The following is a 13,425-nucleotide window of genomic DNA, read 5'->3' on the forward strand; positions in this document are numbered from 1 at the left end:
TAGAGAGAAGACCACTAGCTGCTAGGCTAATTTATACAATGCAAAATGCCATAGGCTCATGCTAAAAATGTTAGCATGTTGTATTTGTGGGGAAAATGTGTCCAGATAAAGACAAGTGTTTGTCTGTGAATGCTGCGAGTTATAGTGAAGCTGATTTGTGTACTTGTGTATGAAACTGTCTCTATTAAGCCATGTTTAATGTGTGTTTAATGTGTTTTGGAGGTGTAACGGCAGAGTGACACAGACACACCACCAAACAAGTTGCTCACAACGGCGTAGGCCACGTGCGTAGGCTACGGCGTAGGGTCTGCTGCACAAGTATAAATCCCGCTTAATGTAGACAGCTTAAACATATACACACAAGTAGAAAGGGTTCTGTGAAAAGGAGTCAGGTCAAGGCGAAAGGTCGGATGATCTCGATAGGGTTAGACTAGTTACTCACAGTATCGACTCTAGCCACATTAATTGTGAGGGCTGTACCACGAAGCCAGTTCAACAGACCCAGGCGCTCTTTGTCTGAGCTGGTTTGACAAACCCTAAAGCCACATTCAGAGATAACAGGTACCACAAAGGTGGTACCTGTTATCTCTGAATGTGGCTTTAAAGATTCAGTCAGAGATAACAGGTACTACAGAGGTGGTTATCAACAGTCTCCCCAGGGTTTCTGCTTCAGGCTCTATGCGCGTTCCCATAAAACCAGTGAAATGACACGTCCAGCGCATCTGACTATTAAATATGATTAATCTGTGCCGCCTACTCCCACCTTTAAAGAACATTAAAAACGTATAACACTAAATGTAATACACTGATTTGCACTTTTTGTGCAAATCGAAGCCAAATGAATTTTAGTGATTGAATTTTAACTGTGATAAATAACAATACACTAATCAATCTTCTAACCAGGGTTCTGTTAGCTACAATAGACAAGCTGTGTGAAACGGACATCAGCGAATCAGGACCAAACATTAAAACATAATCCAAAGTGATAATATTATTGCAAGGCTTGAAGGAAATTCATATTCTGGTAAACGTCATCTTGATCAATAATATAGGGAACTATCGATATATGCTACCTGTGATTTTAGAGCCAGTGTGGGCAGACGGACCAAAGAACACTACAAACATATCAAACATCAAACCGTGCAAATAAAGCAGTATTCTTGATCAGGTTTCCTGCGTCGCTGATACACTGCAGGTTGCCGTCTAACATAAATTTTTTTTTAAATACGGCACTATTAAAAAAGCTACTGTAACTGCTCAGCTTCCTTTGGTACATTTATGTAACATTACCATCATTGATTTACACCGAACACAGAGTGACGCTGCTCTAGGGAGTGGAGAAAGGAACTTTTCAGTCGATTTAAAGCTGAAACTAGGAACCTGACCTGGTTCGGACCTGGTTTGCTGCTTAAGTTACCATGGTGACCTAGCCATGTTAAAAGAGAGCCATCTTTGTAGGACTGAAAACTCATGGTACAGCCCTCTGCTACTAGCTCATTTTAAGTAAACACACATTCTCCTCATGACAGTAGTGGTTCCTGAGCATTTCATAATGACAGTTTTCAGCAGCTCATATTAACCCTTTCTCCTGATACACTACCAAAATCATTCGGGTTGTACTTAATACGATGGCGAGCAGAAAATGTGCGCACCAATTTACAGTGGATTATTTCATGAGCAAGATTTTAAAGTGAGGAGAAGATAATGTTTCAGACTGTTTTGTCTTGGTGATAATTAATGCTACCGAGGGGTGTTGGTGTAAGGCTGTGAGGAGATAGGAGTAATACTACTTGAAATCTTGGAGAGAGCAAAGACCTAAGACGTGAATGCCTCGTTTAGACCACAGTGGAGAAATGTGGAGACCCAGGCATGTTAGTTTTCCTGATCTGAATCGGGGGTCCGAGGACGGAGGGTGTCATATGCCGTTCATACTGTGAAGCGCCTCGAGGCAGATTTGTGATACTGGGCTACATATATAAAATCAACTTTACTGTTGTGGAGGAAAAGGCTTTGCTTCAGGTGAAGAAGTATGGAAGGTTTTCTAATGTTGTCAGGATGAGTGGTTATCGTCTCCCACCACCACCTCTCTCAGGCCATTCAGTGCAGCGCTGTGTGGGTCTTTATCCTCCTCTGTTGCTCGGGTCTTTTGCATCATTGTCTCATCTTCTGGCCCCTTCACTCCTCTGGGCGTCTTCTTCTTACAAATCTCTGTGAGGACACGATAACAACTTTGTGACATACTTCAATAATAATATTTTCATATTATGGCAAATGTATGAAGAATAATCAAACTGATGTTTGTTACATGATACAAAACTCCACACACTAAAAAGCTACCTCAACTATCTGAAGTGCAAGTACTCATTCTGCAGGAAAATGTCCTCCATGATTTTTTTTTTTAAACTTTATTTTTCATTTTGCACGTAACGAAACATAGACATATAATACAACATCAAAAAACACAAAGGGTGGGGTGGGGGGGGGGGGCACTACTCTCTGTTATATGTATGCCATTTTCCCCATATTTGTTCATGGACCTCTGCTTTAGTCCTCAGACAATAGGTCAGTCTTTCCATAGAACATATTTCTTCCACAATATTCAGCCATTGTTCCTGTGTAGGAGGTTCACTTTTCAACCAGTTCTTTGTGATGGCCTTTTTAGCCGTAAGTGTCAGGATTTTGAACAGGTAAATGTCCTCCTTTCTTATTATATCCTCCGGTGTCAGTCCCAGATACACAGCCCGGGGATCATTTGGAATCTCATATCCAAAGACTTGCTCCATGGTTTGAAGAGCCATGTCCCAGAATGTTGTAATTTTCACACATGACCAAAAGATATGTGAGTGACCGGCATTCCGATGCCCGCACTGTCTCCAACAATACTGATGCTTACTCAATTGTTTACTTTTAATGTGTGGTGTAATGAAATATCTAATTAAATTTTTCCAGCCAAATTCCCTCCATCCTTTAGAACTAGTTGAAGTATTTTGGGTTCTGCACATGGATTGCCAGTCACGCTCCGACAGTTCAATATTAAATTCTGACTCCCACTTCTTTTCTGTATGCAGTGTGTTACTTCCATTCTGTTTTTTGCAGACCTTTGTACAGTTTGGAAACAATTTTTGAAGGAATTTGTTTATAGGCACCTGTCAACACTCTGATCACTTCATTTTCTTCTGTTGAGATCCCTTTTTTTCTGTGTTATGGAAATTTCTTAGCTGGAAATATGTGAACAGGTCTCCTTTATCCAGGTCAAACTCCCTCTGAAGTTTTCCAAAAGATTTGAAATGTTGTCCTTCTACCAGTGTGCAGATAGCTGTTATTCCTTTGTCTCTCCAGCTTCTAAACATCCTATCAAGCTCTCCAGGCTTAAACCTGTGAGTTTGAGAATGCCAGATCAGAAGTTTACTATCCCCTGTCAATTTGTATTTTTTAACCACCTCGCACCATATTCTAAGTGTTTCTCTTAATATTGAATCGTCTCCCTTGGGGTCTGTATGCTCTATTTCACCTAGCCTGGTTTGAGGGGGATCCTGGCCCAGTTTCAACTCAATATCCTTCCATCTAGCTTGATATTGTGGGGAGCACCAATAGACAGTGGCTACGGTTACATGATGGCTTCTCATTCAGAATGAAATAAATCTGAATGAAATCATTTGGAATTAAAGTCTTNAGTCCTCGCTCTGGATAACAAGATGCTTGACGCCGCCGTTCTTAGTGCCTTTTTCAGGCTTGTTTTGCTTATATTCCTGAAGCAGCAGTACGACAACAACCTTGTTCTGCTAATGCTTCGTCTGTAGAGGAGGAGAAGGGAGATAGAAGACCGCGCTGTGGCGAATGGAAACCGGTGAGTGCAACGAGTCCGACTGCTCTATAGAGTGCCGAAGTCACGCCCCTTCCGGTAGAGCCCATGGAACCTTAGATCGGAAAAAATATGAATGGCAGTGAATGAGGAGAGAAATATTATCTTTTGGTCCCGTTTGAGTTGTGACATGAAATCTAAATATGTCGATAATGAATTTAAGACATAAATTTTAAGGTCAAGAAAGTCATACTTTGTGGTAAAACTGCTGAGATATAAGCTTTGGAAAAAAACGTAATCAGAAAGACTATACAGGAGGCGGTCGCGTATGTGACGTCATAGCTTTCGCTCGCTTCCTGCAGCTTGGAGTGACTGCAATCTGGCACAAAACACACAGACATCTACAATCATAAATCGATTAATCATAAAACAGTGGAATTTCAGCGGGGAGGCCAAGCTGCAGGAAGCGAGCGAAAGCTATGACGTCACATACGCGACCTCCTCCTGTGTACTCTTGAGTCTTTCTGATTAAAAAGCTTATATCAACAGTTTTACCACAAAGTATGACTTTCTTGACCTTAAAATTTATGTTTTAAATTCATTAACAACATATTTAGATTTCATGTCACAACTCAAACGTGAACAAAAGATAATATTCCTCTCCTCATTCACTGCCATTCATATTTTTTCCGATCTAATGGTGCGTTCCAGGCAACCCGTAACTCGTGTTTTCACAACCTGTAACCCGTGAAAGTGCACTGGGACGGCAGTCAAACCCGTAACTTCCCACCCGTGAACTCGTACCAGATCGATGTACTCCCAGTTACGCTTTCTGACGTCACACAGCCCTCTTAACCAATTACCTTACTCCTCTAAATAACAATGGCAGCCCTATGGATGCGGTGCAGATGGAGGTGATACATGGTGAGAAATAGACATAAAATAACCCTAATGTTAACGCATTATTGGCAGCCGCTCTAACAGCTGGTTTCCAGTGCAAGAATAAATCAATACAAAATACGTTTCCAAACACACAGATAACGTAAAATAAAAAGTATAATAGCATCTGTGACCTTGTGCGCTGTTTTCCCACTCCGTTTCACTCAAATGAGCAAGGAGCAGGCACCTTTGGCGATAGAAATATTGGGGAAGCACAAACAAACAGTTCGCCATGTTCAACGTTAAACAGGAAGTTAACTGGCAGTTTGCCGTAACTTTCCTGGAACGCTACAAAGTCGTAACTCGTGACTTGAAGTCGTGACTTACGAGTTCAAAAGCCTGCCTGGAACGCACCATAAGGTCCCATGAGCTCTACCGGAAGGGGCGTGACTTCGGCACTCTATCTCAGCCCGTTGCTATGCAGCCCGTTGCTATGTGCGCTATATACGTCATCGCGCCAGAAGGGCAAGGAAACGAGCATGCGCAGAAAGACTGGAATGAACTTAAAGAGGAATGAGTGTATACATGCACACAAAATTATTTCATTCGGAATGACAAACGGAATAAACCACCCCCTTTAATCGGATTTAATTTTCAATCGGAATGACCGTTTACATGACCACGTTTAATCGGAATGGCCTTTCATTCCGATTAAACGTGGAATTAAACTGTCCATGTAAACATACTGTGTATACCTCTCCATGATTTATTTTTATTCTATCTTCCATTATTAGATTGTCAGTATTGATGCATCAATGTGTAAGCAGCATTTTACTGTTGAAGCCAGTTTTAGAAACAGTATTGGCTCCAATTTAAAATTTTATTTAGTGGAAATAACTTTTAAGAAGTTGGGGTTGTCTTATATTAGAGGAGTAAATATACATAGTTAGACTCCACAGTTAATTTTAAAATACTGTAGAACAGAAGTTTCTAACTTACAGATCCTTCTAGACTTCAACAGGATAAGAAAAGTGGCAAGAACGATAACAGTGACACAACCGCAGACATGGAGAAGAATTTTCCACAGAGGCTCATCTACAGGAGGAGGAAATACTGTAGAACAAAGTTTCTAACTTACGGATCTTTCCAAGTTTCCACAGCATAAGAAGTACAAAGCCAATAACGGCAGCAACGACAGAATAGCCAATACTGAGCAGGACAGTTTTCCACACAGGCTCCACCTTTGCAGCATCTGAAGGAGAATCAGACAGAGTTGAGAAGAAGAACAGCCTCTGAGGTGATGCAGGTTTTTTCTCTTGTAATGTGGTTATTAATTCTGATCATTAATCTATAGTGTGCTGCTCCTGATTAAAAGTATAACAAAATCATTAACAGCAGCTCCCACAGTCAGATTATCTTGTATTTAAAGAGATCGTAGAATAAAGTGAATCAAAGAAAACTGAACAAAGATATTTACCTCCATCGCCTGACTTGGTCACTCCTTCCACTGGAGGTTTAGTTGTGCTGGAGTCATCTCTCCTTGTCCTGTTCTGTGGGTCTTTGGGTGCTGTTTAAAAAGAAAAAGACAAAAATGTTCTCAGTTCATTAAGATAAAGAAACAACCAGTGAAAAACAACTGCATTTCAGCTCAGAGTAATTTACCAGGATTGTCCAGCCCATCTACAGGAGCTACGTTCTCTTGATCTTTGGTTACTATATAAAAAAGAAAGAAGACGATGTTTTCAGTATTCAGAAAATGCAGATTAAAAATATCATCTAGTAGTGAGACAATCTGCCTGTGCCCAGAGAGGTCAAAAACAATATTCCTAATTCTGACTAATCTGAATTAAACTGTATTAAACTGCTCACCAACACTGAGGTCAATGACACAACCGGCATTCAGTTTTGGGACGTAGACCTTGTATGGTCCACTGTCAGACAGCTTTACTGAAGAGAGTGTCAGTGTCAGGATTCCTCTGGTCAGGTCTTCATGGATGAGAGTTGTCCTCTTTTTGTACTGAGCCATCTGTGTTTGAAGATGGTCCTGTCCATGTCGATACACATGGACATCATTGTCACTGACATCAAGGTCATCTCTGCTGACATCCACTGTGCAAGCAGACAAGTCGACCCCAGGAGCCAGAGGACACCGAAGAGTGACATCGTCACCTTCTACTGCTGTGATTAGTTGACTCGTGACACCTGGGGAAACAAAGGTAACACAGTGTCAACACGTCTGAAAGACAGAGTTTATGATTTTCAATTCAGTGGTGCAACAGTTTCTGAAATGTGAATATGCTGCTCCACCTCATTTCAGTTCTCCTGTGCAGAATAAATTGATCAGTGGGATGGTCTGATATGTCTAACGAGCTTGATGCACACCTGCAGCTCTTCACAATAAATGCCACATTTCACTTGTTTCAGCTCGAGTACAGAGAGAGTATTCTTTGCTCTTTGCTTCATCATGAACTATTACAAGTATGTGACACATGTACTATGCAGCTATTGTCGTCATTCATTATGTATTTAGTGTGGTATCCTGGCCCACCTGTATAAAACAGTAAAGTTATGTCATCTTATATACAGACACACAACAGAGTGAACACAATAACATGAACAGCTGTCCCACTGTAACACAATTATAACATCCCTGAGGCCAACACTACATCTGTGAGGCTTGTTAATAATGTTTCTTGTTGACGGTCCCTCAGATTTTGTTTCAACTGATATTTCCTCTGATTTGGTTTGTGTTGTTCTGCTGGATTTATTATATTGTACATGATCACTTGATGAGTGCAGGACAGTGAGGCAAAATAACACAAAGATCAAACATCACAACACTGTAAACTAAAGCTAAAAGCTCAATATAGAGTTGATCCAACGTCTCATGACAAAATCTCAACAATATCAAACATAAAAAGACAGTGCTGATGTACGTAACAACAAGGGTGTAGCTTTGTATATGGACATCAGAGTGTGGCTACTCGACCCGAGTCTGACGGGACAGGTTTGGATAAAAATCAAAAATTTTGCTCAGGTTCGGCCCACTTGACCTGCTGCTGTGTTGTGCTATGGCCTATTCAAGTGCTGGCTCCTCTCCAATTAAGCTGTAACCATGACAACAATAAATAACAAACTGTGTCGGGCTCGGTCAGGAAAATGCGTCCCGAGCTGAGCTCTAATGAACACGTCCCTATAAATATTTCGGGAGGACAGAATTGTTGACCAACCTTGGAGCAAACTTGTTGGCATTATCCTCATACTAACAGTTCTGTGCACAAAAATACTAGACAAATCGAGTCTTGCATTGATTCAGTGAGGAACAGAACATTTTAGTTTTGCCAAATTGTGGTAGTCAGTAACAGTTACTTTTTCAGACCAAGCAGAGGGAAAAAATTATGGAATCACTCAATTCTGAGGAAAAAATTATGGAATCATGAAAAACAAACAACCTGCTGCTGACAGGAGCAGAGCGTCAGACAAATGTCCACTAATGGAGATGCCGCATTACTGTACGTTGATAAAATGCTTCCCATAACACATTTGCTGTTCCTGTCACTCCTGCGCGTGGGGGCAGATGTTTGACAATCTAACATTGCTTGTTAAAAGTTAAAACAACTGTAACCTAATAGTTAAAAAGGTGTGATGACATCAAAAGCAGTATTTGTTACAACAGCCCTCGGTCTGCCCTAAACAACACTGTTTCCAGTCGCAGAGACAAAACGACTCAAAGCCTGCCAGTAGATGAAGATGCCACTTCAGTCATGTGGGCACGACACAGGATAAAACAAAACTAAATGTAAACCCTGTCAGAAAACAGCCGGATGAATCACAGCCTCTGCAGAAGGGGTCAGTGCACACACACACACACACACTCCGACAGTGGAGTGATATTACAATTCAACTCACCTGCAGCAGGCGGTAAAATACTCAGTACAGTCACAGTCACCAGTGTCACGATCATTGTTAAAGCAGTACGGTAAAAGACAGTTAATTAGGCTAAAACAAGATGAAGCTCTCGCCGATCGGCTGCGTTTGTTCAACCACAGACCAAACAGCTCTAGCCGCGCGCTGTCACACGTTCTGGCTGACTTCCTGCTAGCAAGCGCGCCAAATTACAGCATGTGGACCGTCACCGCTACATTTAACCATAAGCGGTTAACACAAAGCACCTAATGAATGATAATACATAACCAGCCTGCTGATCAATGTTTTCAACGATTCATCGTGTAAGACCGCGTTAAGTTTTCTACATGTGTAACACGTGGTAACATGAGAAGCCGTGTTTGTTGTGTGTGTGTAGGATTTTCCCCTTTCTTCCTGCTCATGGAGACGACAAACCAAGTCCAGTAGCGTTCGATTCAATTGCCTTGAGATGTCTTTTATTTGTGAGTGACCTCCTTCAACACTTATTCCTAATATGAACTGTTTCACATGAAACCTCAAATGCAAGACATTGATTGCATGAGATTAAGTTTGTCTGTATGAGTTTGTAAATGGCAGGTGATTAAATTCAGTATATATACGTCTGGCATATGTTGCCACCCCTCAAAAATTCCTGCCCCCCTCTTGCCACCCCATAAATATTTTTCTAGATCCGCCCTGCCGTCTGGATAACCGGTACCATGAAGCTGGTTATCAACTAGTTCACACTGGATAGGTTTTCCTATCCAGCCACGAGGGTGTTCATGTAAAAGAAGCGGGGTTGTCAATTGCGAGCGTCATCATCAGAGCCATGAATGAAGGAGGCTGCTTCATAGATATATATAATCATGTATATGATATCTATGGGCTGCTTGATATGAGATGAGATAAACGGTAGTGACAGTGAATTGTTGATGAGACAGTAAAATGTCAGTGGCGCAGGATATAAACGACAAACTGTAATCTGAAAACAGAAGATCTAGACACATTGAAAGCACCATCCAAAAATTCACCGTTGTCCGACTCTTAAAATACGTGCAGGTATCACTGAGCTATCGCTATGGGCCTCTGTGACATTAGTACAGAGTATGTTTTGCTGTTTAGTTGGATGATGATGAAACTCCTCTGAATATGTCACATAAACACGTTAAAGTAACACCAGACTGTTTCTGCTGCTGAAGTAAAGAGTGGAAGAGTAGTTAATGACTGATGAGGTCTGTCTGACTGACATGTTACATTTATAATAACAGGAGCTGATTAACAGTGTGTGGATTATTTTACTGATAAAATATGATGTGTTTTATCCTAGTTCTCATCACACAGGTGTCTCATGTTATGTTGAGCTGCAGTGATGAATCAGAGTGTAACAGTAGCAGCACTGTCAGCCATCACTGAGGATTAAAATTAATTTTGCATCATTATAAATCCTGCTAAAATCATGTGTTTAGTGTGTAGAGCAAACAATCCAAATCACTTCCCGTTTTAGCATGCTCACAAGAGCTATGATGGCTCAGAGTTCCCCTAACCCTATATGGACTTCCACTGTCTACGGCTCGGCCAGCATGCACAGCAGTTGCGCGCGCATCGTGATGACAGAAAAACCATGAGAAAAACAGAGATTACTGTTGAGTAATTGGAATATGAATACAGAATAAAATAACCTTCATTTTTACAGTCATCAGAATTTCATGTAAAAAACCAAATCCACGTTATTCACCTTTGCAATTCACAGAGCCCTGCAGTTAAAGCAGGAAATAATATTTAGGCCTATATTTACATCCATCTAGTGGCAGCAGTATTTACATTGTTCTAAAATGCATTAAACAAGGAAAAGAAGTTAATACTAACGGAGTCATTTAGTGGTGTTTGCCATCAGTGTGTAGTTGTTTGACTTGTTCAATCTCGTTATAATCTCTTGTTTAATTTATGTCAAATTATTTATCGACTGATATAAAGTGGTTTTTATCTTGAGTTTTAATCCTGCCTCTGGCGTTTCTCCTTTCATGATAGCGTTCCCTCAGTGTGTATGTGTGTGTGTGTATGTGTCTTCAGTTATTCTTTCATTCAGACGGTGGAGGTTTTCCACATGTTATCTGAAGATGTCCGCCCACTGTAACTTTGGCGTTGCTCACGGTTAGTTTGTCAGTGCAAGACCACAGACATGTACACAAACACTCATACTTTATGTTCTATGTGTAGAGGAGGAGTAGCGGGGTGTGTGTTTGGCTCACATGGACTGATTAACTAACGTGGTGAAAGATAATTTATCATAAGGAATTGTCAAAAGTCACATTAGTAAAACATGGATTTGTCTTATTGTCCCTGGTTAAGGACGTGGTGGAGACGTCCACATATCATATAATTTGATGTGGAAGTAACATTAGACAACTGTTCAACTAGCTAGTGAAGTCTGTTTATAAACTCCTGGATCATGACAGAATATAATCACTGTCACCACTGCTCGTTTAAGAAAGGACACCACAAGAAAACGTGTTCCTTGTTTAGATTATCAAACTTATGCCATGATGTTTGTTTCTGTCAGCGCGCTAGCTACATTAGCTACATGGCTAATGTTAGCCAGCCTTTCATTCCCCCTGCCTGGATGCACATGAACCGATCTAAACGCACATTATAGGCGAAGTTATCCTAAACGAAGACGGCGTTTTCTCGCGGTGACCCCCTAAAATGAGCAGTGGTTAAAGTTAATATACTTTGTTATGATTAAGGTGCTAATTAGGCGACTGTTAGCTAGCTAGCGCGCTAGCAAGTTGATCAGTTGTACCTCGTCCACAACTATTAATGGCAGCAGTATATTGTAACGTGTGTGGATGGGGCATGGACAGATGACGACTCGACGATATTATTTTCCGGCATTAATTCACTCCTGCAGAGGACAATATGATATATGACATATGAATCGCCTTCTGGACACCCATATCTACAAGACGGAAATATGACGAGTAGACAGAATGAGCTACGGAAGCACAGGAGGTACAGAAGAGGCGACGTACAGCGAGTTCACTTCCACAGGAATAATCAAAAACAACACTAAATAAAAATAACTCATATAAAACTCACAAACAAAAAAAAATGAATGAAAAACAATCACAAATATAGTTTGACAACAATAAATAATTAAGTGCATTTTTAACCCTTAAAATTACAACTATTAATCAAGGAAAACAGAATAGAGTATTTCACTAAATAGCGTAACGTTATATACAATAAAGTGTATATAATCCATTGATGGGGTCATTTTGAGGTTATTTTTGTCACAGAACTACAAAAGTTAGAACTTTTATTACAAAGCTGCTGTATTAGACTGCATTAGCTGGGTGTACCTAATAAACTGGTAACTGCTGTATATGCTGCATTTTCACAGGATAATTTAGGTTCTGTATTATTTTCGGAAGTGATCTATGAGTATTTTGCAGGTTCTCCAATTTAGCAACTTGCTGTAAAAAATTACGTTGCAAAATATATTTCCCTCCAAAATATGACTTCAGGAAGTGCAATGCAAGTGACAGTCAGCTTCAGTGCTCACTAATGTAAAACATATAGCTGGTATTAGAGCATTTTATCACAGCTTTTGCACATGATGAACCACATATAAATATTTGCTGCATGAAATAAATATATGAGCCCTCCTTGTATGAAGCCTAATAAGGCACATTTAATTGAATAAATATTAATTATACTTAAACTAACTGCTGCATCCTGTCCAGTAATATACCCACAAAGCTCAGTCAAACCCTGCTACATTAGTAATTTAAAGTAAAGGTATAATTATATCTTTACCTGCTCTGAAACCTTGACAAAAGTCCTCATGCTGCAAAGTTAGTCACATTCTGTTAGGCCCCTCCCTTTCAGCGTCCTTCCCATTCTCGGCGTTCCATCGGATCTCATTGGCTGAGGGGCCTTTTTGGCGCGAAACATTTCCTGTTCGGCTCTTAAAGTGACAGTACCTCCACGTTCATTCATATTAATGCTACTGGAGTTTAAACAGTGACAATCATCACATTTTACACGGCAAAAAGAAAAAACAGACTTTACTTGAAGACCAGAAACTAAATGGAACTTATTAATGACCTCAAAGAGTTTGAAAAAAAGAAATAAAAAAAACATATAATGTTATCCTTTTAACCTTAAACTTCCTCTTAACTTAACACAGTAACAGTTAAGAGGTAGTGGAATGTAACTAAGTACATTGCTCAATACTATAAAGTACTACAGTTAACTTAATTTTGTTGATAATATTTTTATTTTTATTTTTACTTAAGTTTGTAATTGCAGGACTTTTACTTGTAGGGAAGTATTTTTAAGCTGTTGTACTGGTACTTTCACTTAAGTAAAAGGCCTGAATACTTCTCCAACACTACAGTTAGTATTCAAATTCATCTGACTGACAACATTACATACTTTAAGTATTTTCTTTTTAAATCAATAATGTTTACAGCAGACATTTTAAAACCCAAAGACACCACATGTTTAAGATGTTATTAGTCCAGATCCAGTGTGCATAATTTTGCACACATTTCCTCAAACTGTTTTATTTCTTAAAAGTTCACTCACACGCTTTATAATCAGGAAGGCCTTAAGAAACCTCTGTGGAGCTTTAGCGACCCCTAGTGGCAGTTGGAGTCCCCAGGTTGGGAGTCAGTAGGCCACACTAAGAGAAAGGCTTTCTATGTTTATCAGGCCAAAAGAAAAACTTTAGTTCAGGGGTCAGCAACCTTTACTATCAACCATCACAATCTAAAATACATAGATTAAATTTAGGAGTTTGGACATTAGATATATGAACGTTTTTCCTGCATGCC

This window comes from Epinephelus moara, chromosome 5, assembly GCF_006386435.1.
Source record: "Epinephelus moara isolate mb chromosome 5, YSFRI_EMoa_1.0, whole genome shotgun sequence".
NCBI classification, from domain to species: Eukaryota; Metazoa; Chordata; class Actinopteri; order Perciformes; family Serranidae; genus Epinephelus; species Epinephelus moara.